Genomic DNA, 24629 nt, shown 5'->3' with positions numbered 1-24629 from the left:
TAGTTGCTTGTAGTAATCTCTCATGATCCGTTGTATTTCTGCACTGTCAGTTGTTACTTCTCCTCTTTCATTTCTAATTCTATTGATTTGAGTCTTCTCCCTTTTTTTCTTGATGAGTCTGGCTAATGGCTTATCAATTTTATTTATCGTCTCAAAGAACCAGCTTTTAGTTTTATTGATCTTTGCTATCATTTCCTTCATTTAGTTTTCATTTATTTCTGCTCTGATCTTTATGATTTCTTTCCTTCTGCTAACTTTGGGGTTTTTTTGTTCTTCTTTCTCTAATTGCTTTAGGTGTAAGGTTAGGTTGTTTATTTGAGATGTTTCTTGTTTCTTAAGGTAGGATTGTATTGCCATAAACTTCCCTCTTAGAACAGCTTTTGCTGCATCCCATAGGTTTGGGGTCATTGTGTTTTCATTGTCATTTGTTTCTAGGTATTTTTTGCTTTCTTCAGCAATCTCTTGGTTATTAAGCAGTGTGCTGTTTAGCCTCCATGTGTTTGTATTTCTTACAGATTTTTTCCTGTAATTGATATGTAGTCTCATAGCATTGTGGTTGGAAAAGATACTTAATGAAATTTCAATTTTCTTAAATTTACCAAGGCTTGATTTGTGACCCAAGATATGATCTATCCTGGAGAATATTCCATGAGTACTTGAGAAGAATGTGTATTATGTTATTTTAGGATGGAATGTCCTGTAAATATCAATTAAGTCCATCTTCTTTATCATTTAAAGCTTGTGTTTCCTTATTTATTTTCATTTTGGATGATCTGTCCATTGGTGAAAGTGGGGTGTTAAAATCCCCTACTATGATTGTGTTACTGTCGATTTCCCCCTTTATGGCTGTTACTATTTGCCTTATGTATTAATGTGCTCCTATGTCGGGTGCATAAATATTTACAATTGTTATATATTCTTCTTAGTTCGATCCCTTGATAATTATCTAGTGTCCTTCTTTGTCTCTTGTAATAGTCTTTGTTTTAAAGTCTATTTGTCTGATATGAGAATTGCTACTCCAGCTTTCTTTTTTTTCCATATGCATGGAATATCTTTTTCCATCCCCTCACTTTCAGTCTGTATGTGTCCCTAGGTCTGAAGTGGGTCTCTAGTAGACAGCGTATATACGGGTCTTGTTTTTGTATCCATTCAGCCAGTCTCTGTCTTTTGGTTGGAGCATTTAATCCATTTACATTTAAGGTAATTTTTGATATGTATGTTTCTATTACCATTTTCTTAATTGTTTTGGGTTTATTATTGTAGGTCTTTTCCTTCTCTTGTGTTTCCTGCCTAGAGAAGATCCTTTAGCATTTGTTGTAAAGCTGGTTTGGTGGTGGTGAATTCTCTAAGTTTTACTTGTCTGTAAAGATTTTAATTTCTCCATCAAATCTGAAGGAGATCCTTGCTGGGTAGAGTAATCTTGGTTGTAGATTTTTCTCCTTCATCACTTTAAATATGTGCTACTACTCCCTTCTGGCTTGCAGAGTTTCTGCTGAAAGATCAGCTGTTAACCTTATGGGGATTCCCTTGTGTGTTATTTGTTGCTTTTCCCACTATTTTATCTTTTAATATTTGTTGTTTGTATTTAATTTTTGTTACTTTGATTAATATGCATCTTGGCATGTTTCTCCTTGGATTTATACTGTATGGGACTCTCTGTGCTTCCTTGACTTGATTAACTATTTCCTTTCCCATATTAGGGAAGTTTTCAACTATAATCTCTTCAAATATTTTCTCAGTCCCTTTCTTTTTCTGTTCTTCTTCTGGGACCCCTATCATTAGAATTTTGGTGCATTTAATGTTGTCCCAGAGGTCTCTGAGACTGTCCTCAATTCCTTTCATTCTTTTTTCTTTATTCTTCTCTGCAATAGTTATTTCCACTATTTTGTCTTCCAGGTCACTTTTCCATTCTTCTGCCTCAGTTATTCTGCTATTGATCCCTTCTAGAGAATTTTTAATTTCATTTATTGTGTTGTTCATCAGTGTTTGTTTTCTCTTTAGTTCTTGTATGTCCTTGTTAAACATTTCTTGTATTTTCTCCATTCTATTTCCAAGATTTTGGATCATCTTTACTATCATTATTCTGAGCTTTTTTTCAGGTAGAGTGCCTATTTCCTCTTCATTTGTTAGGTCTGGTGGGTTTTTGCCTTGCTCCTTCATTTGCTGTGTGTTTCTCTGTCTTCTCATATTGCTTAACTTACTGTGTTTTGGATCTCCTTTTCACAGGCTGCAGGTTCGTTATTTCCATTGTTTTTGATGTCTGTCCCCAGTGGCTAAGGTTGGTTCCGTGGGTTGTGTAGGCTTCCTGGTGGAGGGGACTAGTGCCTGTCTTCTGGTGGATGAGGCTGGACCTTGTCTGTCTGGTGGGCAGGTCCATGTCTGGTGGTGTGTTTTGGGGTGTCTATTGCCTTATTTTGATTTTAGGTAGCCTCTGTACTAATGGATGGGGTTGTGTTCCTGTCTTGCTGGTTGTTTGGCATAGGGTATCCTGCACTGTAGCTTGCTGGTCATTGAGTGGAGCTGGGTCTTGGCATTGAGATGGAGATCTCTGGGAGATTTTAGCCATTTGATATTACATGGAGCTGGGACGTCTCTTGTGGACCAGTGTCCTGAACTTGGCTCTCCCACATCAGTGGCATAGCTGTGCTTCCTGGCTGGAGCACCAAGAGCCTGTCCTCCTCACAGCTCAGAATAAAAGGGAGAAAAAGAATGAAAGAAGAAGATAAAATAAAATAAAATAAATAAATAAATTTATTGAAATAAAAATTATTAAGAAAAAAAATTTTTTTAAGTAATTAAAAAAAAAAACGGACAGATAGAACCCTAGGACAAATGGTAAAAGCAAAACTATACAGACAAAATCACACACAGAATCATACACATACACACTCACAAAAAGAGAAAAAGGGAAAAAAAAAATATATCTTTGCTCCCAAAATCCACCTCCTCAATTTGGGATGATTCGTTGTCTATTCAGGTATTCCACAGATGCAGGATACATCAAGTTGATTGTGGAGATTTAATTCGCTGCTCCTGAGGCTGCTGGAAGAAATTTCCCTTTCTCTTCTTTGTTTGCACAGCTCCTAGGGTTCAGCTTTGGATTTGGACCCGCCTCTGCATGTAGGTCGCCTGAGGGCATGTGTTCTTCACTCAGACAGGACAGGGTTAAAGGAGCAGCTGATTCAGGGGTTCTGGCTCACTCAGGCTGGGGGGAGGGATGGGTACGGATGTGGGGCGATCCTGTGGTGGCAGAGGCCACCATGATGTTGCACAAGACTGAGGCGCATCGTGCATTCTCCCGGGGAACCTGTCCCTGGATCACAGAACCCTGGCAGTGGTGTGCTGCACAGGTTCCCGGGAGGGGCGGTGTGGATAGTGACCTGTGCTTGCTTACAGACTTCTTGGTGGGTGCAGCAGCAGCCTTAGCATCTCATGCTCGTCTCTGGGGTCTGTGCTGATAGCCGCAGCTCACGCCTGTCTCTGGAGCTCCTTTACGTGGTGCTGTTAATCTCCTCTCCCCCCGCACCAGGAAACAAAGAAGCAAGAAAATATCTCTTGTCTCTTTGGCAGCTCCAGACTTTTTCCTGGACTCCCTCCCGGCTAGCTGTGATGCACTAGCCCCCTTCAGGCTGTGTTCACGCAGCCAACCCCAGTCCTCTCCCTGGGATCTGACCTCCGAAGCCCGAGCCTCAGCTCCTGGCCCCCAACCATCCTGGCGGGTGAGCAGACAAGCCTCTCAGGCTGATGAGTGCTGGTCGGCACCAATCCTCTGTGCGGGAATCTGTCGGCTTTGCCCTCCGCACCCCTGTTGCTGCACTCTCCTCCATGGCTCTGAAGCTTCCCCCCTCCGCCACCCGCAGTCTCTACCCTCGAAGGGGCTTCCTAGTGTGTGGAAACCTTCCCTCCTTCACAGCTCCCTCCCACTGGTGCAGGTCCCGTCCCTATTCTTTTGTCTATTTTGTTTGTTTGTTTTTTTGCCCTACCCAGGTACGTGGGGAGTTTCTTGCCTTTTGGGAGGTCTAAGGTCTTCTGCCAGCGTTCAGTAGTTGTTCTGTAGGAGTTGTTCCACATGTCGATGTATTTCTGATGTATCTGTGGGGAGGTAGGTGATCTCTGCATCTTACTCTTCCGCCATCTTGAAGCCCACCCCGACCATAATTTTATATCACTAATTAAAATATTATCTTGAATTTCATTTAATTGTGTTATCATTTTTAAACAGGCTTTTACTGTAGCTATAAAATTTACCTTTATATTGTTACTCTTTAAAAAAAACCTCTTTTTGAAATAATAAAGATAAAATTCTCAAGGAAAATAATTTTTACCAATACTTTGTTTTATAAAAGTTTTATAATTTGACCAATTTTCAAGTCATTGATATCCTCAATGAACTATTTCATGAGAAAATTATAAATCTTTGTTTTCTGATCAATTTACATTGTCTTTTAAAATTTAATCTTAATGACTTTTAAGCCCAAAATAGAACAAAATATGTCTTTTATAATAAATTGCTGAGAATTATTAGCATACTAAACAATATTATCTCGTATTAGCTATGTACATCTCTTTGAACACTTACTTGAAGTGACCATATATTTTGTGGATTACACATACATTACTGGGAAATATTTTTAAAAGCAAAAATTATATCTCTTGTTTCCTACCTGTTAAAATGTTTCAAATGATATAGATATTGTACAAATAAAGCCATTTTATTTAATTTATTGAAGTATTGTTGATTTACAGTGCTGTGCTAGTTTCAGGTATACAGCAAGGTGATTCAATTTTATATATATATATATATATATATATATATAAAATCGTTTTTCAGATTCTTTTCCATTATAGGTTATTACAATTGAATATAGTCCCCTGTGCTATACAATAGGTCCTTGTTGTTTATCTATTTTGTATATAGTAGTGTGTATATGTTAATTCCAAATTCCTAATTTACCTCCCTTCCCCCAACTTTCACTCTCCCCTTTGGTAACCATAAGTTTGTTTTCTATGTCTGTGAGTCTATTTCTGTTTTGTAAATAAGTTCATTTGTGTCCTTTTATTTGATTCCACATGTAAGTAATATCATGATATTTGTCTCTCTCTGTCTGACTTACTTCACTTAGTATGATAATCTCCAAGTCCATCCATGTTGCTGCAAATGGCATTATTTCATTCTTTTTAATGGTTGAGTAGTATTCCAGTGTGTATGTATATACCACATTTTCTTTATCCAATCATCTGTTGATGGACATTTAGGTTGCTTCCATGTCTTGGCTATTGTGAATAGTGCTGCTATGAACATAGGGGTGCATGTATCTTTTTGAATTATGGTTTTCTCCAGATATATGCCCAGGAGTGGGATTGCAGGATCATATGGTAGCTCTATTTTTGGTTTTTTAAGGAACCTCCATACTGTTCTCCACAGTGGCTGCACCAATTTATACACCCACCAACAGTGTGGGAGGGTTCCTTTTTCTCCACACCCTCTCCAGCATTATTATTTGTAGACTTTTTGATGATGGCCATTCTGACCAGTGTGAGGTGATGCCTCACTGTAGTTTTGATTTGCATTTCTCTAATAATTAACAATGTTGAGTATCTCTTCATGTGTCTGTTGGCCATTGGTATGTTTTCTTTGGAAAAATATCTATTTAGGTCTTCTGCCCATTTTTTGATTGGCTTGTTTGGTTTGGTTTTTTTTTCTGATATTGAATTATATGAGCTATAAGTTTATTTCAGAGATTAATCCCTTGTCTGTTGCATCATTTGCAAATACTTTCTCCCATTCTGTAGCTTGTCTTTTCATTTTGCTTATGGCTTCCTTTGCTGTGCAAAAGGTTTTAAGTTAATTAGGTCCCACTTGTTTATTTTTGCTTTTGTTTCCATAACTCTAGGAGGCAGATCCAAAAAACTATTGCTGCAACTTAAGTCAAAGTGTTCTGCCTATGTTTTCCTCTAGGAGTTTTATAGTATCTGGTCTTACATTTAGATATTTAATCCATTATGAGTTTTTTTGTATATGGTTTTAGAGAATGTCCTAATTTCATTCTTGTACATGTAACTGTCCAGTTTTCTCAGCACCATTTATTGAAAAGACTGTCTTTTCTACATTGTATATCCTTGTCTTCTTTGTCGTAGATTAACTGACCATAAGTGTGTGGGTTTATTTCTGGGCTCTCTATTATGTTCCATCGATCTATGTGTCTATTTTTGACCAGTATCATACTCTTTTGATTACTGTAGCTTTGTAATTTAGTCTGAAGTCAGGGAGCATAATTCCTCCAGTTCCATTCCTCTTTCTCAAGGTTGTTTTGGCTGTTTGAGGTCTTTTGTGTTTCCATACACATTTAAAAACTTTTTGTTCTAGTTCTGTGAAAAATGCCATTGGTAATTTGATAGGGATTGCATTGAATCTATAGATTGCCTTGGATAGTATTGTCATTTTAACAATATTGATTCTTTTAATCCAAGAATATGCTATATCTTTGCATCTGTGTTGATTTCAATTTCTCTCATCAGCATTTTATAGTATTCAGAGTACAGGTCTTTTGCCTCCTTAGGTAGGTTTATTTCCAAGGTATTTTATTCTTTTTGATGTGATGGTAAATGGGATTGTTTCTTTAATTTCTCTTTCTGATATTTTATTGTTACTGTATAGAAATGCAATAGATTTCTGTATATTAATTTTGTATCCTGAAACTTTACCAAATTCATTCATGAACTCTAGTAGTTTACTGGTGGTGTCTTTAGCATTTTCTATGTATAGTATCATGTCATCAGCAAACAGTGACAGTTTTACTTCTTCCTTTCCAACTTGGATTCCATTTAGTTCTTTTCCTTCTCTGATTGCTATGGATAGGACTTCCAAAACTGTGTTGAATAAAAGTGGTGAGAATGGGCATCCTTGTCTTTTCCTTTCAAGAATGCTTTCAAGTATGCTTTCAAGTTTTCACTGTTGAATATGATGTTAACTGAGGGTTTTGCATATATGGCCTTTATTGTGCTGAAGTAGGTTCCCTCTATGCCCACTTTCTGGAGTTTGTTTTTTTTTTATCATAAATGGATGTTGAATTTTATCAAAAGATTTTTCTGCATCTATTGATATGATCATAACGTTTTTATTCTTCAATTTGTTAGTGTAGTGCATCGTATTGGTTCACTTCTGGATATTGAAAAATCCTTGCATCTCTGGGATAAATCCCACTTGATCATGGTGTGTGATCCTTTTTAATGTATTGTTAGATTTGGTTTGCTAGTATTTTGTTGAGGGTTTTTGCATCCATGTTCATCAGTGATATTGGCCTGTAATTTTCTTCTTCTATGGTATCTTTGATTTTGGTATCAGGGTAATGGTGGCCTCATAGAATGAGTTCAGAAGTGTTCCTTCCTCTGAAATTTTTTAGAATGGTTTCAGAAGGATAGTTGTTAACTCTTTTCTAAATATTTGGTAGAATTTACCTGTGAAGCCATCTGATCCTAGACTTCTGTTTGCTGGGAGTTTTTAAATTACTGATTCAATTTCAGTACTGGTAGTTGGCCTGTTCATATTTTCTATTTCTTCCTGGTTCAGTCTTGGGAGAGTGTACCTTTCTAAGAATTTGTCCACTTCTTCTAAGTTGTCCATTTGATGTATAGCTGCTCACAGTAGTCTCTTATACTCCTTTGTATTTTTGTGGGGTCAGTTATAACTTTTTTTTCATTTCTGATTTTACTGATTTTGGCCCTCTCCCTTTTCTTCTTGATGATTCTGCCTAAAGGTTTATCAATTTTGTTTGTTTTCCCAAAGAACCAGCTTTTGTCTGTACACAATTCTATACTTTAAATTTTAACTTAGTATATAGTGGAGATGAGTCAAGTTAAAATATGAGAATATTCTCCTTCTTTTCCTCCATTTTCTTCTTCTCCTTTCCCACTTCCTATCTTCAAACTCGTCTTTCTTTTTCTTCATCTGCTCCTCCTCCTTCTAAAAATCTAATATTTTACTAAGTGCATCAGCTTCAACTTATTTAACCAGTTTTCATGTACAGGATACCATAAAATGTGATAACACAATAGAGCCAGTTTCAGAAGCAGAGAGAGTTAACCACCAGGCCATCATCAGTTGGACAAGCTTGGTTAAAAGACCAGTCTTTGTGGGCACTAGTACTGGGGGACACAGTGATGGGCAATTAGAATTAAGAATGTAAAAACCTTACATAAATAACTTAGAGAGAATCATGCAAGAAGGGACCCTTTTTCTCATAACTTCCACATCTCAAGTGCACCTGAGTGCAATGGAAGCAAGCTGGAATCAAAATAGAGTAGACTCTCTTGATCGAGGGAGAAAATGTGTAGAGAGAAGTCAAACAATGACTAAATATTTGCCTGAATATGCATGTTTTAATTTGGGGGTGACTCAGAATAAATGTTAGTGATAAATAAATAATAAGCAATTCTTATACTATGAAAGAAATTAACAGAGTGATGGGATAGTTAATAACAGGCATACAGGAATATGTCAAGTAGACCACCTGAGATCTAAGATTTGAGAAAGAAGTACAAACTTGATACAGCACAGAACTTGTCTGAGGATTTAAAAATTCACTGCACATGGAACATAATTTAAAAAGGGAAGAGTTAACTTATATAAAATTTGGAAGATAGGAAAAAGCCAGATGTTTTCAGATTAATAGTATAAGGTAGTAGTGATAGTGGATGGGGTTTCAGTTTCCTGACTATATTGGATATTATATTATTGTGTCTTTAAACATAGTAATAGTTTTGGGTGTGAGGCTTCCTTATATAATTTTATATAATTATATATTATAACTTATAATTTATTATAATATGAAATAATATCATTAATATTAATGAAAGAACCAGCCTTTTTATTTTATAAAGACATCTTCTCAGATGGATATTGTTTTCCCTTAGCTCTTCAGAATCTATATTGCAGATTTTATTCATTTCTCCTTCTGAGCTATTAATATATAAACATATATAATTGCAAATACACATTTATACACATATGTCTCTCTATATACATTTATACTAAAGGTATAGATAGATTATAGACATTCCTACAGCTCACTGAAATTTAACATTCTTTACCGGGAATATATTTATCTAAATTTACTCTTCTAGGTATCTCTGTTTTGACCTTTTTTGGAGTGATGTCTTTATTTCCTTCCTCTGCTACATTTATGATTTTTAAATGTCAAAATATCAATTGCTTTTAAGAGCTCACTCTCTCTTATTTCAATATTCCTTGATATTTCAAAAGCTTTCAGTGGTATAAAACTTCTTGCACTTAAAAAAAATCCATGCTCTGGAATGGATTAAGCTAAAATCCTTAGGTTAAGGCATTTCTTTGTTCATCTTGGTGCCAAATATGTTTATGGCTCTATATAAATGATATAGATTGAATGTTTGTGCCCCCCCCCAAAATTCATATGTTCAAATATTAATCCCCAATAGGATGATATTTGGAGGTAGGGTCTTTGAGAGTTAGTCACAAGGGTGGAGTCTTCATGAATGGAATTAGTGATTCCTTCCTATATACTGATTACTTCCTATATAGTGGTCCCTTATGAAAGAGTCCCCAGAGGGCTAACCAGCCCCTTTCCTCCTTCTGAGGATGCAGCAAGAACATGGCTGTCTGTCAGCTAGAAAGCTGGCTCTCACTAGATACCAAATCTGCTGGCACCTTGATCTCTGACTTCATAGCTTCCAGAACTGTGAGAAAGACATTTCTGTTATTGATAAGCCATTCAATCTATGGTATTTTTGTCATAGCAACAGAAATTGATTCAGACAATAGCCAGACAATATCTAAGGGAAGAACACTCCTAAATAAAAGAGGAAATAGGTTCAGATTGTGTTTGGTTTGTTTGAGATACAAGGAGGCTATCATGTCTGGAACAGGGAGAGCAGAGTCTAATGTAGATACAATAGCAAATTAATGGGCAACCATATTGTGAAGAGTATGACAGGGCATTTAAAGGACATTAGCTTTTTACTGTGAAAGAAATAGTGAGTGACTTCAGGGTAATGAGCAAAATGGTGGCATGATCAACTTAAATTTAAAAGGGTTACTCTTGATTACTCTATTGAAACTAAACTACACGTGGATGGGCTTGGAGGTAGGTAAAGAGTAAGAGAAACTTGTTTGAATATGCTTGAAATAATTCAGGTGTGAGATATTAGAGGCTAAGACCAGTGGAAGGAATAAGATGTAGTCAGAAATTGAATATAATATGAAAGCATTCCAACAGAATTTGTTGATAGACTGGATGTGTAGAGTAAGAGAAAAAGATCAGTCAGTAGATTCTGAGGTTTTTGAGAGAACAGTGACAAAAGTATGTGAAGGGGGAGCAAGTAAACTGTGTCAAATACTGGAGGTTAAGATTAGACAGCTAACTGATCATAGTCATATGTTGCTTAATATCAATACTCATTCTTATAAGCTTTTCTATTAAAAAATACTGTAAACATACTGATTTTAGAGACTATTTCATCATGCCAAAAAAAACACGTGTAAGAAGAAAATATTTTTAATATTTCTGCACAAACAGAAAATTTTTTTAAGAACCATCCCCCCCCAAATCCAAAACCTTTAATAAAGACCATTTATTTTGGAACACAAATAATGGTATCAAGAGTCAGTAATTTCTACATGAGATAGAAAATATAAATGATATGATCATTGCTGACAAGACCCCTGCTTGGTTGTGGTAAATTACAATATTTATTTTCATATTAATAAAATGGATGATGTATTACTTTTTATTTTTATTATACACATAGAAGTTTCAATTAAGTTTTATGATTATGATACAATATCTTTCTTTGTCTTAAGAATAGTACAATAACAAAAATCTTCAGCAAAATAAAAAAAGCAAAATTGGAATCAAATTAAGGAAAATATCCTTTCTATTAAAGTATTCTTTGTATTAAACTTTTAATAAAGGTCAGCTAGAGTATGAGGAAATAGAGTGGAGCCACTAAATCAATAATATTACAACACCAAAAGTAATAATTGGAGGAAATTTTAATTAAAGACCTATCAGTAGAAAGACATCTTATTTTGGGAACTATAATACATTTAAAACAAGATTTAAAAACATCAAATGACCAATAGAATAATTATGAAAAATTATATTTGAATGCATACATTATCCTTCAGGTGTGAAATTCAGATTACACTGGAATCATTAAAATAACATTTCTTTTTTGAGGTAATAAGGAAAGGATATTGAATTTGACAAAAATATCTGTTAATATACAAAGAATAGTACAAAACTTTAAAGTACCATTACACACACTCCTCTTTGCAAGCAAGCGTGGTTTCAATAAGTTTAGCACACTCAACAATAGTACTATACTTTGTTCTTCTCATCTACAGTATAAGTCATTCCAAGGGACTGTACTCAGATGCTAAGAGGGAAACTATACTCAGATGCTAAGAGGGAATTGTCCATGAAATTTCAGTAACCTCTCTCCCTTAGCCATACAAAGCATTGTGATTTTAGAAGAAGGAAGAACAGAGAATATTTTAATCAACTAGCGGTGCATATTCTCCTTGTGGATTAAATTTTTCAGTATAAAGGTTTTTTTGTTTTTGTTTTTTTTTTGTTTTTTTGCGGTACACGGGCCTCTCACTGTTGTGGCCTCTCCCGCTGTGGAGCACAGGCTCCGGACGCGCAGGCTCAGCAGCCATGGCTCACGGGCCCAGCTGCTCCGCGGCACGTGGAGGACCAGGGCACAACCCGGACCAGGGCACAAACCCCTGTCCCCTGCATTGGCAGGCGGACTCTCTGCCACTGCGCCACCAGGGAAGCCCAGTATAAAGTATTTTATGCTTATTGTGTTTAACAGAACCTGTCCTCATTTTTTTCCTAATCAAAACTTTGTTATATTTTTTAAATGGACTTTGTACCTTCTATTGGTCCACACATTTTTTACCCCTGAAAAATAATCTTTTAATTCAGCAGTCCCTAACATTTTTGACATCAGGGACCGTTTCATGGAAGTCAATTTTTCCACGGACAGGGAGGTGGGGGATGGGGAGATGGTTCAGGCGGTAATGTGAGATGGCGAGCAATGGGGAGTGTCAGATGAAGCTTCACTCCCTCGCCCACCGCTCACCTCCTGCTGTGTGACCCAGTTCCTGTGAGGCCCCAACACCTGTGGCCTGGGGGTTGGGGAACCCTGTTCTGATTGATACTGATATCTCAGAGTAAGCTTAATTCATGAGTCAATGTAACACATTTATAATCTATCCATGTGAATTATATGTCATATGTATAAATATGCATGTATTTACATCTAAATTGGATTTTTAAATTGTGGGGTTAAAAATTCTCTTAAATTGAAGAGACAGGTACTAGGAAATTCTTATTCTACTTCCATATCTGCATTTCTCAATAACAAGGGATATTAAAAACTTTAGTTTTTTCCCTGTAAATAACTCATAAGTAACTTGTATAAATTGATAGAATCCATTATCTCATGTCTCATCTGGGACACTGTACAGTCGATTCTCCCTTTAAGTTTCAGTCTCTCACTTTTACAGTCCTCTTTATCTGCCACTTATGAAAATGTTCTGTCTAAACTTCTCCAAACCCTCCTCTATTTCAAAACATGACTCTGATTCATTGTGGTTTTGAGTTTCATTTTCCTGATGATTAGTGATGTTGAGTTACTTCTGTGCCTTCCTGAAAAAATATCTATTCCCATCCTTTGCTGATTTTTAAATTGGGTTTCTGATTCTATTCTTTTTAAATTTTTATTTTATATTGGAGTATAGTTGATATACAATGTTGTGTTGTTTCCAGGCATATGGCAAAATGGTTGAGTTATACATATACATGCATCCATTCTTTTTCAGATTCTTTTCCTATATAGGTTATTACAAAATATCAAGAAGGTTTCCCTGTGCTATACTGTAGCTCCCTATTGATTATCTATTTTATATATAGTAGTGTGTATATGTTAATCCCAAACTCCTAAATTATACCTCCCTATCATCTTGCCCCTTTGGTAACCATAAGTTTGTTTTCCAAGTCTGTGAGTCTGTTTTGTAAATAAGTTCATTTGTATCATTTTTTAGATTCCACACATAAGTGATATCATATGATATTTGTCTTTGTCTGATTTACTTCACTTAGTATGATAATCTCTAGGTCCACCCATGTTGCTGCAAATGGCATTATTTCATTCTTTTTTATGGCTGAGTAATATTCCATTGTATATATACACCACATATTCTTTATCCATTCCTCTGTCAATGGACTTTTATGTTGTTTCCATGTCTTGCCTATTGTAAGGCAAGAAAATATGCCACAATGAACATTGGTGTGCATGTATATTTTTGAATTATGGTTTTCTCCAGATATATGTCCAGGAGAGGGATTGCTGGATCATACGGTAGTTCTGTTTTTAGTTTTTTAAGGAACCTCCATACTGTTCTCCATACCTTATATTCCCAGCGACAGTGTAGGAGGGTTCCTTTTTCTCCACACCATCTCCAGCATTTATTCTTTGTAGACTTTCTGATGATGACCATTCTGACCAGTGTGAGGTGATACCTCGTATTAGTTTTCATTTTCATTTCTTTAATAATTAGCAATGTTGAGCACCTTTTCATGTGCTGCTTGGCCATCTGTATGTCCTCTTTGGAGAAATGTCCATTTAGGACTTCTGCCCATTTTCTGATTGGGTTGTTTGTTTTTTTGGTATTTAGCTGCATGAGCTGTCTGTATATTTTGGAGATTTATCCCTTGTCGGTTACATCATTTGCAAATATTTTCTTCCATTCTGTGGGTTTTTTCATTTTGTTTATGGTTTTCTTTGCTGTGCAAAGGTTTTAAGTTTAATTAGGTCCCATTTGTTTATTTTTGTTTTAATATTCATTACTCTAGGAGGTGGATTGAAAAAGATCTTGCTGTGATTTAAGTCAAAGTGTTCTTCCTATGTTTTCCTCTAAGAATTTTATACTGTCCAGTCTTACATTTAGGTCTTTAATCCATTTTGAGTTTATTTTTGTGTATGGTGTTAAAGAATGTTCTAATTTCATTATTTTACATGTAGCTGTCCAGTTTTCCCAGCACCACTTACTGAAGAGACTGTCTTTTCTCCATTATATAGTCTTCCCTCCTTTGTCATAGGTTAAATGACCATAGGTGTGGTATGTGGGTTTATTTCTGGGCTTTGTATCCTATTCCATTGATCTGTATTCCAGTTTTTATGCTGGTACCATACTGTTTTGGTGATGGTAGCATTGTAGTATAGTTTGAAGTCAAGGAGCCTCATTCCTCCAGCTCTGTTTTACTTTCTCAGCATTGTTTTGGCTATTTGGGATCTTCTGTGTTTCCATACAAACTTTAAAATTTTTGGTCTAGTTCTGTGAAAAATGCCACTGGCAATTTGATAGAGATTGTATTGAATCTGTAGATTGCCTTGAATAATATGATCCTTTTCAGAATATTAATTCTTCCAAACCAAGAACACAGTATATCTTTCTGTTTGTGTCATCTTCGATTTCTTTCATCATCTCTTGTTCCTGATCTTAGAGGAAATGCTTTCAGCTTTTCACCATTGAGTATGAATGTTACCTGTGGGTTTTTTGTATGTGGCCTTTACTATGTTGATGTAGGTTCCTCTATGCCCATTTTCTGGAGATTTTTTTTTTTTTTATCATAAATGGGTGTTGGATTTTGTCAAAATCTTTTTCTGCATCTATTGAGATGATTATATGGTTTTTATTCTTCAATTTGTTAATATGGTGTGTTACACTGACTGATTTACACATATTGAAAACTCCTTACATCACTGGGATAAATCCCACTTAATCATGGTGTATGATCCTTTTAATGTATTGTTGGATTCCGTTTGCTAACACTTGGTTGAGGATATTTATATCTATGTTCATCAGTGATATTGGTCTGTAATTTTCTTTTTTTGTGGTATCATTGTCAGATTTTGGTATCAGAGTGATGGTGGCCTCATAGAATGAGTTTGGACATGTTCTTTGCTATGCAATTTTTTGGAACAGTTTCAGAAGAACAGGTGTTAATTCTTCTCTAAGTGTTTGATAGAATTTCCCTGTGAAGTCATCTGGTCCTGGACTTTTGTCTGTTGGGAATTTTTAAATCACAGTTTCAATTTCAGTACTTGTGATTGTTCTGGTCATATTCTCTATTTCTTCCTGGTTCAGTCTGGGTAGGTTGTACCTTTGTAAGAATTTGTCCATTTATTCTAGGTTGTCCATATAGTTGCTTGTAGTAGTCTCTTATTATCCTTTGTATTTTTGTGGTGTCAGTTGTAACTTCTCCTTTTTCATTTCTAATTTTATTGATTTGAGTCCTCTCCCTTTTTGTCTTGATGAGTCTGGCTAAAGGTTTATCAATTGTGTTTATCTTTTCAAAGCATCAGATTTCGTTTCATTGATCTTTTATATTGCTTTATTTATCTTTATTTCATTTTTTTTCAACTCTGATCTTTATGATTTCTTTCTTTCTACTAACTTTGGGTTTTATTTGTTCTTCTTTCTCTAGTTGCTTTAGGTGCAGTTAGGTTGTTTGAGACTTTTCTCATTTCCTGAGGTAAGATTGTACTGCTATCAACTTCCCTCTTAGAACTGCTTTTGCTGCATCCCATAGGTTTTGGATCTTCATGTTTTTGTTGTCATTTGTCTCCAGGTATTTTTTTATTTCCTCTTTGATTTATTCAGTGATTCATTGGTTGTTTATTGACATATTGTTTAACCTACATGTGTTTGTGTTTTTTAGTTTTTTTTTCTTGTAATTTCTAATCTCAGAGTTTTGGTCTGAAAAGAAGCTTGACATAATTTCAAGTTTCTTAAATTTACCTAGCCTTGCTTTGTGACCCAGCATGTGATCTATCCTGGAGAATGTTCCAATGTGCACTTGAGAGGAATGTGTATCCTGATACTTTTGGATGGAATGCTCAGTAAATATCAGTTAAGTCCATCTGGTTTAATGTGTCACTTAAGGCCTGTGTTTCCTTGTTGACTTTCTCTCTGGATAATCTGTCCATTGACGTAAGTGGAGTGTTAACATCCACAAATATTATTGTGTTACTGTCGATTTCACCTTTTATGGCTGTTAGCATTTGCCTTATTTATTGAGGTGCTCCTATGTTGAGTGCATAAATATTTACAATTGTTATATCTTCTTCTTGGATTGATCCCTTCATCATTATATAGTGTTACTTCCTTGTCTCTTGTAACATGCTTTATTTTAAAGTCTATTTTGTCTGAGAATTGCTCCTCCAGCTTTTTCTGATTTCCATTTGCATGGAATATCTTTTTCCATCCCCTCACTTTCAGTCTGTATGTGTCCCTAGGTCTGAAGTGGGTCTCTTGTAGACAGCATATCTATGAGTCTTGTTTTTGTATCCATTCAGTCAGTCTATGTCTTTGGGTTGGAGCATTTAATCCATTTACATTTAAGGTAATTATCAATATGTATGTTCTTATTGCCTTTTCTTAATTGTTTTGGATGTGTTTTTGTAGGTCTTTTTTCTTCCCTTCCTCTTTTGTTCTCCTCTCTTGTGATTTGATGATTATCTTTAGTGTTGTGCTTGAATTGCTTTTTCTTTTTTGTGTGTGTATCTATTGTAAATTTTTGGTTTGCAGTTACCATGAGGTTTTGATCTAGCAATATATATATTTACCACACACACACACACAAGATTGTATTAAGTTGCTGGTCTTTTAATTTCCATTGCATTTCCAATATCATGCATTTGTACTCTCCTCTTCTCACGATTGCTGGTTTTGATATCATATTTGTGTGTAGATGATTTCCTACCTTTACCTTATGATTCCCTTTACTGATGATCTTTCTCATTTGTAATTTTCTTGTTTCTAGTTGTGGCTTTTTCTTTTCCCCCTAGAGAAGTTCCTTTAGCATTTGTTGTAAAGTTGGTTTGGTGGTGCTAAATTCTCTCAGCTTTTGCTTATCTGTAAAGCTTTTGATTTCTCTGCCAAGTCTGAATGAGAGCCTTGCTGGGTAGAGTATTCTTCGTTGTAGGTTTTCCCCTTTCATCAATTTAAATATTTCATTTTTATCCCTTCTGACCTGCAGACTTTTTGCTGAAAAATCAGCTGATAATCTTATGGGGATTCCTTGTATGTTACCTGTTGCTTTTCTCTTGTTGCTTTTAATATTTTCTCTGTGTCTTTAACTTTTTTCCATTTGATTAATATGTTTCTTGGCATGTTCCTGCTTGAGATTAGCCTGTATGGGTCTCTCTGTGCTTCCTTGAGTGTTTCCTTTCCCTTGATAATAGAAATTTTTGTTTATTACCTCTCCAAATATTTTCTCAGGCCCTTTCTCTCTCTCTTCTCCTCCTGGGACTCCTATAATGGTAATGTAACTGCACTTAATGTTGTCCCAGAGGTCTCTTAGACTGTCCTGATTTATTTTCATTCTTTTTTCTTTATACTGTTTCATGGCAGTGATTTCCACCAATCTGTCTTCCAGCTCAGTTATCCATTCTGCTGCCTCATTTATTCTGCTATGGATTCCTTCTAGTGTATTTTTCATTTCAGTTTTTTATTGTTCATCTGTTTACTTGTTCTTTAAATCTTCTAGCTCTTTGTTAAACATTTCTTGTGTCTTCTCAGTCTGCACCTCTGTTCTTTTTCCAAGATCTTTTATCATCTTTACTATCATTATTCTGAATTCTTTTTCAAGCAGATTGCCTATCTCCACTTCACTTAGTATTTCTTCTGAGGTTTTATTTTGTTCCTTCTTCTGGAACATATTTCTCTGCCATCTCATCTTGTCTTACTGTGTTTGTGGTCTCCATTCTGGCAGGCTGCAGGATTGTAGTTCTGGTATCTGCCCTCTGTTGGATGAGGTTGGTCCAGGGGCTTGTGAAGGCCTCCTTGTGGGAGGGACTGGTGCCTGCCCACTGGTCATTGGAATGTGGTCTTTTCCCTCTGGTGGGCAGGGCTGTTTCTAGATAGGTGTGTCTAGAAGTGGCTGTGGGCTCAGGAAAACTTTAGGCAGCCTGTCTGTTGATGGCTGGGACTGTGTTCCCACCCTGTTTGTTTAGCTTGGGGTATCTCAGCACCGGAGCCTGCAGGCTGTTGTGTGAGGCCAGGTCTCAGTGCCAAAATGGCCACCTCCAGGAGAGCTCATGCTGAGGAATACTCCCTGGGGTCTTGCCACAGTGTCCTTGCCCCCACAGTGGGCTACAGCCAACTCCCACCTCTGCAGGAGACCCTCCAAGACCCTCAGGTAGTTCTGGCCCAGGATCCTGTGGAGTCACTGATTTGCCCTGTGTCCCAGTTCATGGGAAACCTTGTGTGCACCCTCCAAGAGTGGATTCTCTGTTTGCCCCAGTCCTGTGGAACTCCTGCACTCAATCCTCACTGGTCTTCAAAGCCAAATGCTCTGGGGGCTCCTTCTCATGATGCCAGACCCCCAGGCTGGGGAGCCTGATGTGGGGCTCAGAACTCTCACTTCTGTGGGAGAAACTCTACAATATAATGTTTCCAGCTTGTGGGTTACTCACCTGGTGAGTATGCAATTTGATTATGTCACGAAAGCATCCCTCCTATCATCTCATTGTGGCTTCTTTTTGACTTTGGATATAGAATAATTTTTTTGATACTTTACCGTCTTTTTTTGTCAATGATTGTTCAGCAGTTAGTTGTGATTTTGGTGTTTTCATGAGAGGGGGTGAGCTCAAGTCCTTCTACTCCACCATCTTTTCTCCCTTCAGGAATTCTTTTAAAAGACAGCTTCATCAAATCGAAATTACTTGTCCAAGGTCACTCAGAAAATAGTGGAGCTACGACACAAGCCTGGGGTTTCTAACTCTTCTTTCAGGGCTCTTTTCAAAACAGCCGAACACAGTGTTTAGCAACATATGCCCTTCAGTGCACCCGAGAGAGCAGGAACTCAGGAAAAATCAGGTAGATGAGCAAAGACGAACCAAATTTGAATCCTGGCTCTAGTATCTCCCACTTGTGTGACCTTTAATAACACTAGAGCCTCCATTTCTTTGTCTGTTGTGGAGGGTGGAGGTGGGGATGTAAGAAGTGAGTGGCCCCCAGATCCTGTTCAATTATTGGAGTTGCTGTATTTTGCTGAATGCTCTTCACTATTTTCAACAGCAAAACATTTTGACTTCTTTTGAGCTAAAATCTTCCTCTTTTTTCTTTCCTCTTCGGATCCATGGTAAGACTGAGCTCTCGTCAGTCTTTGATGCTGGTGTATTTGTTTCTGCTCTTCAATTAGTCTCTTTTCTAAACATTCTTTGGCAATTCTCAATGTCTCATATTTTTCTTGGAGTCTTAAATGGTGGCTTTTCGGAAGTAGTTAGCAAAACATCACTGAATAATCTGTAAAGAAAATATCTTTCTTAAACGAGGTACAGTCTCAGAACTGTTACTGTTTTCATTTTATTTTTTCTATTGAGTCATATGGGTTCCTTATCTTTTTAAAATTATTAACCCATTGTCAGATATATGGTTTGTAAACACTTTTTTCCCATTCTATTGATTGCCCTTTCATTTTATTGATGATTTCCTTTGCTAAACAAAAGCTTCTTAGTTGGATATAATACCACTTGTTTATATTTGCTTTTGTTCCCTGTACTTTGGTGTTATATCCCCAAACCATTGCCAATACCAATGTCAAGGGACTTTTACCCTATGTTTTATTCTAGGAGTTTGATGGTTTCAAGTCTTACATTTGTCTTTAATCCATTTAAAGTTAATTACTATGTAATGGCACAAGATAAGGTTCTATTTTCATTCTTTTGCATGTGGATGTCCAATTCTCAACATCACTATTAAGTCATCACTATTCTTGCTAAGACTTATTTCAGGAAGGGAGTCAGGATGGAGATCAATTGGAGTCAGTTATGGAGATAATGAGAAGAGAGAAGGGGATGATAGCCAAGTGTAGACATAAAGTTGTGTATATGATAGGTAATGTTTTTATTCTAAGGTAAATTTTATTATCTTGATGGAAGAAAGTGAATAAGCAAGTAATTTTAAATTGTAGCAAATAACTTTTAAGAAAAGGAAACATATTGAAAAGTAAGGAAGGAATATTAGCATTTTGAGACAGAAGAACACATTGATGAAAATGTGACATTTGAGCTGACAACAGTTGGGCATGAAAGATGTGACCTGGACCATATGTTTCCTTGATTACTCTTTCATTTTCCTTGTGTTCCCTGCCCCTGGGAATAATTTTAAGCATGGCCAGAGGAAGTATAATTGGAAAGCGTCAACTTGCTTAAATCAGCCTTTCCTAAATTAAAGAAGGAAAACTTTAATTTTTTTCTCACATAATTTTTAGTATCCTATAGAAATGATAACCTTAGAACATATGCTTTTTTAGAATTCATGTAATAATAGTATGTGCAATGTATTTGATATGCAGAGATTATTTGGTATAGAATGTTTAATTTCACATTATGATAATAGTTTTTAACAGCAAAGTACAATTTGCATACTATTGTCATTCTAGCCTATAGATCAAAATGCAACATATTATATTTTTTCCTATGACATAATATTTCTCCCACCAGGGAAAGTGGGTAACCAATGTCACTATAGCTGTGGTACTATGAATTTGTCAAATTAAGACTTGTTAAGTGGAGCACAGGGTGCCAGATGGTGAGCTATGGTTCAATAACAGACCACAAGAGAAATTGAAATAGAGAGGGTTATTACTCACAAGTCCTGAAGGGAGTACGTGGCATGCCTCGAGGGACCACATAGGGTTGTGGGGGGTGGGGTCAAGGTTGAGTGCAGAGAGAGAGCATTAGGACCTAGAGCACATGCCTTTACTAGGGTCCATGGGTGAAGTGCTTTGGGGTTCCAGGGATAAGGCCAGATTGGTCAACTATAAAAGAGCAGGATTTTACTAAGCCCCTTAGAGTTCTTATCTAAGGGACACATAAGGGGAGGGTGTTAGTGGCAGGGAGATTGTTGATCACAAGGCTGTTGGGGAAGTCCATATCAGGAATTTATGTTTACTTGTGACCCTATGGACTGCTATCTAGGTTATGCACTTGCATGAGGGGCTAGTGTCAGTTTAAGGTCACTGCTAGCCACTTGGCCAAACAAAATGGTTGCCAAGGAAGCAATACTATGGAGTGGATTAGCTAAACTCTTGACATGTGGCCAACCTGAAAGTCCCCTACCTCAACTTTCCATGAGACATCATTAGAATTTTCCTTGTGAATTTACATAAAGTTGTGACAAGGCCTTTCAGATGATACTATTTCAATTTAGTTCTCCTATGCTAGTAATAACTTTGATGCCTCCTTTGACATGGGTGTTGTATTATGGGACATATAGAATCAACCATTTAAAAAATTCAAACCATTCAGCTTACTTTTATTTATGTATTAGATTACCGACTAGTTTGTGAAAGACATATCCAAAAATCTATCTGTGAGCTATACCCAATCATCAATTCTAACCCTTGGGGTAAGGAACTGAAACAGACTTGGGGTATATTAGATTAATCCTTGTTGTTATAAGGAACAAACCCAAACATATAATAGTTCAGCGATGATATAAATCTATTTCTCATTCAGAGAAATTTCAGACTGGCAATTGATTTCTTCTAAGGGATGATTTATGAACTCAGTTTCATTATATACAGTGACTCCACCATATTTAGAGTGTCTTCTAATATAATGTGCATCTGCATCAAGATGATTAGGAAGGAAAAGAGTGGAGAAGCACATTTCCTTCTTAAAAATATCTGTCTAATCATGTCACATATCTCCTGTATACATGATTCATGGGCTAACCATGTAGGAGACCTCCTACTGTATATATACATATATAAAAATAATTCATGTTAAGCCATAGACATAAATATAAAGTAAAATGCTAAAACACAGGAAAATATAGATTTTTTTAAGATTTTACTGAAGTATATTTGATTTACAATGTGTTTAATTTCTGCTGTACAGCAAAGTCACTCAGTTTATATATATTCTTTTTTATATTCTTTTCCATTCTGGTTTATCACAGGATATTGAATATAGTTCCCTATGCTATACAGTAGGACCTTGTTGTTTATCTATCCTATAGACTATACTAGTTTGCGTCTGCTAATCTCAAATTCCCAATCCTTCCCTCTCCCACCCCCATTCCCCTTAGCAACCATAAGTCTGTTCTCTATGTCAATGAGTCTGTTTCTGTTTTGTAGATATGTTCATTTGTGTCGTATTTTAGATTCCACATATAAGTGATACTGTATGGTATATGTCTTCCTCTTTCTGACTTACTTTGCTTAGTATGATAATCTTTAGGTCCATCCATGTTGCTGCAAATGGCATCATTTCACTCTTTTTAATGTCTGAGTAATATTTCATTTGTGTGTGTGTGTGTGTGTGTGTGTGTGTGTATATATATACACACACACACACACACACACACACACACACATACACCACATCTTCTTTATCCATTCATCTGTTGATGGACATTTAGATTGTTTCCATGTCTTAACTATTGTAAACAGTGTTGCTATGAACATAGGGGTACATATATCTTTTTGAATTATAGTTTTCTCCAGATATATGGCAACTCTATTTTTAGTTTTTTGAGGAACCTCTATACTTTTTTTTCACAGTGGCTGCACCAGTTTACATTCCCACCAACAGTGTAAGAGGGTTCCCTTTTCTCCACACACTGTCCAGAATTTATTTTACACTTTTTAATGATGGTCATTTTGACTAGTGTGAGGTGGTACCTCATTGTAGTTTGATTTGCATTTCTATAGGAGACTATTTTTGTGACTTGGCATATACAAACAATTTGAAGACACGTCACAGAAAGAAATAAGCATAAGAAACTGATAAACTTGAATTCATTAAAAGTAATAATTCTTCTTATTAAAATACATCATGAAGAAAATGAATATGTAGGGTACAGTCTGGGAGAAAATATTTGTAAAATACATATCTGAGCAAATACCAGTATCCAGGACATAGAACGAACTTCCATAACTTAATCTAAAACTTGAAAAAAAAAGGAAAATATGTGAATAGACACTTCAGAAATGCATGACTAATAAGAATTTGAAAAAAATTCTCAATATACAAAGTCCTCAGGAATTGCAACTTAAAACCACAATGAAATACAAATACACACCCACAAAAATGACTAAAATTTAAAAAGACCTATAACATCTGCTGTTGCCAAGGATGCAGAGAAATCTGAACTCTCAGACATACTTTGTAGGGATGTAATGTGGTGCACACTTTTTGGGAAAAAAGTGTTGACAGTTTCTTATAAAACTAGTCATTCATCTACTCTATGACCCAGTGTGATATTGGGATTTATAATAAAAAATATATATTTGGTCTTTGTCCTCATTCCTGGCACAGAGCTCCTAGAATCTGGGGAATTTCCTGATTGATAAGAGTGATAAAGGTATCTTTATAACAAATTCTTGTCAACCATACCTGACTTTATGTTAATGAGGTGACCTTTGGAAACTGCCTAAGGATGAGGACTGTTTGCCAGAGGAACCAACCCTGTGATTAGAGGGTTGGAACTTTCAGACCCAATCCCCAGACTGCTGAGGGTAGGAGAGAGGTTGGAGATTAATTTGATCCCTAACAACCCAGAATTTGATCAATTTCGCCTACATAATGAAGCCTCCATAAAAATCCTAACTGAAGGGGTTCAGAAAAATTCCTTGTTGGGGATCACATGGAGGTGCCAGGAGAATGATGTGCCCAGAGAGAGCATGGAAACTTCTTGACCCTTCCCACATACTTGCCCTATGCATCTCTTCCACCTTGCTATTCCTGAGTTGTCTCTTTTATAATAAAATGGTAATCTAGTAAGTAAACTGTTTTCCTGGGCTCTGATAGTTATTCTAGAAAATTATTGAATCTGAGGAGGAAGTCATGGGACCCTCCAATTTGTTACCAGTCAGAAGAACAGCTGATAACCTGGACTTGCTATTGGTGTCTAAAGTCGGGAGAGGGGCAGTCTTTAGGGACTGAGTCCTTAACTCTTGACCTGATACTAACTCCATGTAGATAATGTCAGAACCCAAATGATTGATAGATAAATAGGGAGATAGATCAATATATGACAAAACGAATATTAAGCAAATTAAAATATTAATGGTGATAAACTTGGCTGTATGTTTGAAAATTTTTATAATTAAATATTAAAAACAATTTGGATTGTTTGCACTGACGAATAGTCACATTTTGCTTGAAACCACAGGACTGCACAAACTTGAAATCTTGAATCTAGTTACATCTTGAGACTCTAATTAAATTTTATAATTAGAATGATTTATAAAAAAAATTAAGGTTTTGGTAGGTGTTTTATTAAAATATTTTTAAATAGCCTATTTTTCTAATGTTTTATTTTTTCAAAAAAGTTATTCTTATGTTATTTTCTACCTAGAACTCAAAGGCACTTAATACATATTTACTATCTTAGAATTGGAGGTCTTTAATTTGCCTCTATTGTGATATACAATTATTTCAGAAATTTAGCTAATGCTATTGCAGAAAACCCAGATGTTCTGTTAGAATCATATAGATTGGGAAAATCATTATGATATATTCCTCTTAAATATTGAAACATTTGAAGGAAAAACAACTTCCCC

Source organism: Aethalodelphis obliquidens, unplaced genomic scaffold (genome assembly GCF_003676395.1).
Source record: "Aethalodelphis obliquidens isolate GAN/ISIS:26980383/991018 unplaced genomic scaffold, ASM367639v1 scaffold2, whole genome shotgun sequence".
Classification (NCBI taxonomy): Eukaryota; Metazoa; Chordata; class Mammalia; order Artiodactyla; family Delphinidae; genus Aethalodelphis; species Aethalodelphis obliquidens.
The sequence above is the reverse complement of the archived record's forward strand: the minus strand, read 5'-3'. Positions refer to the sequence as shown.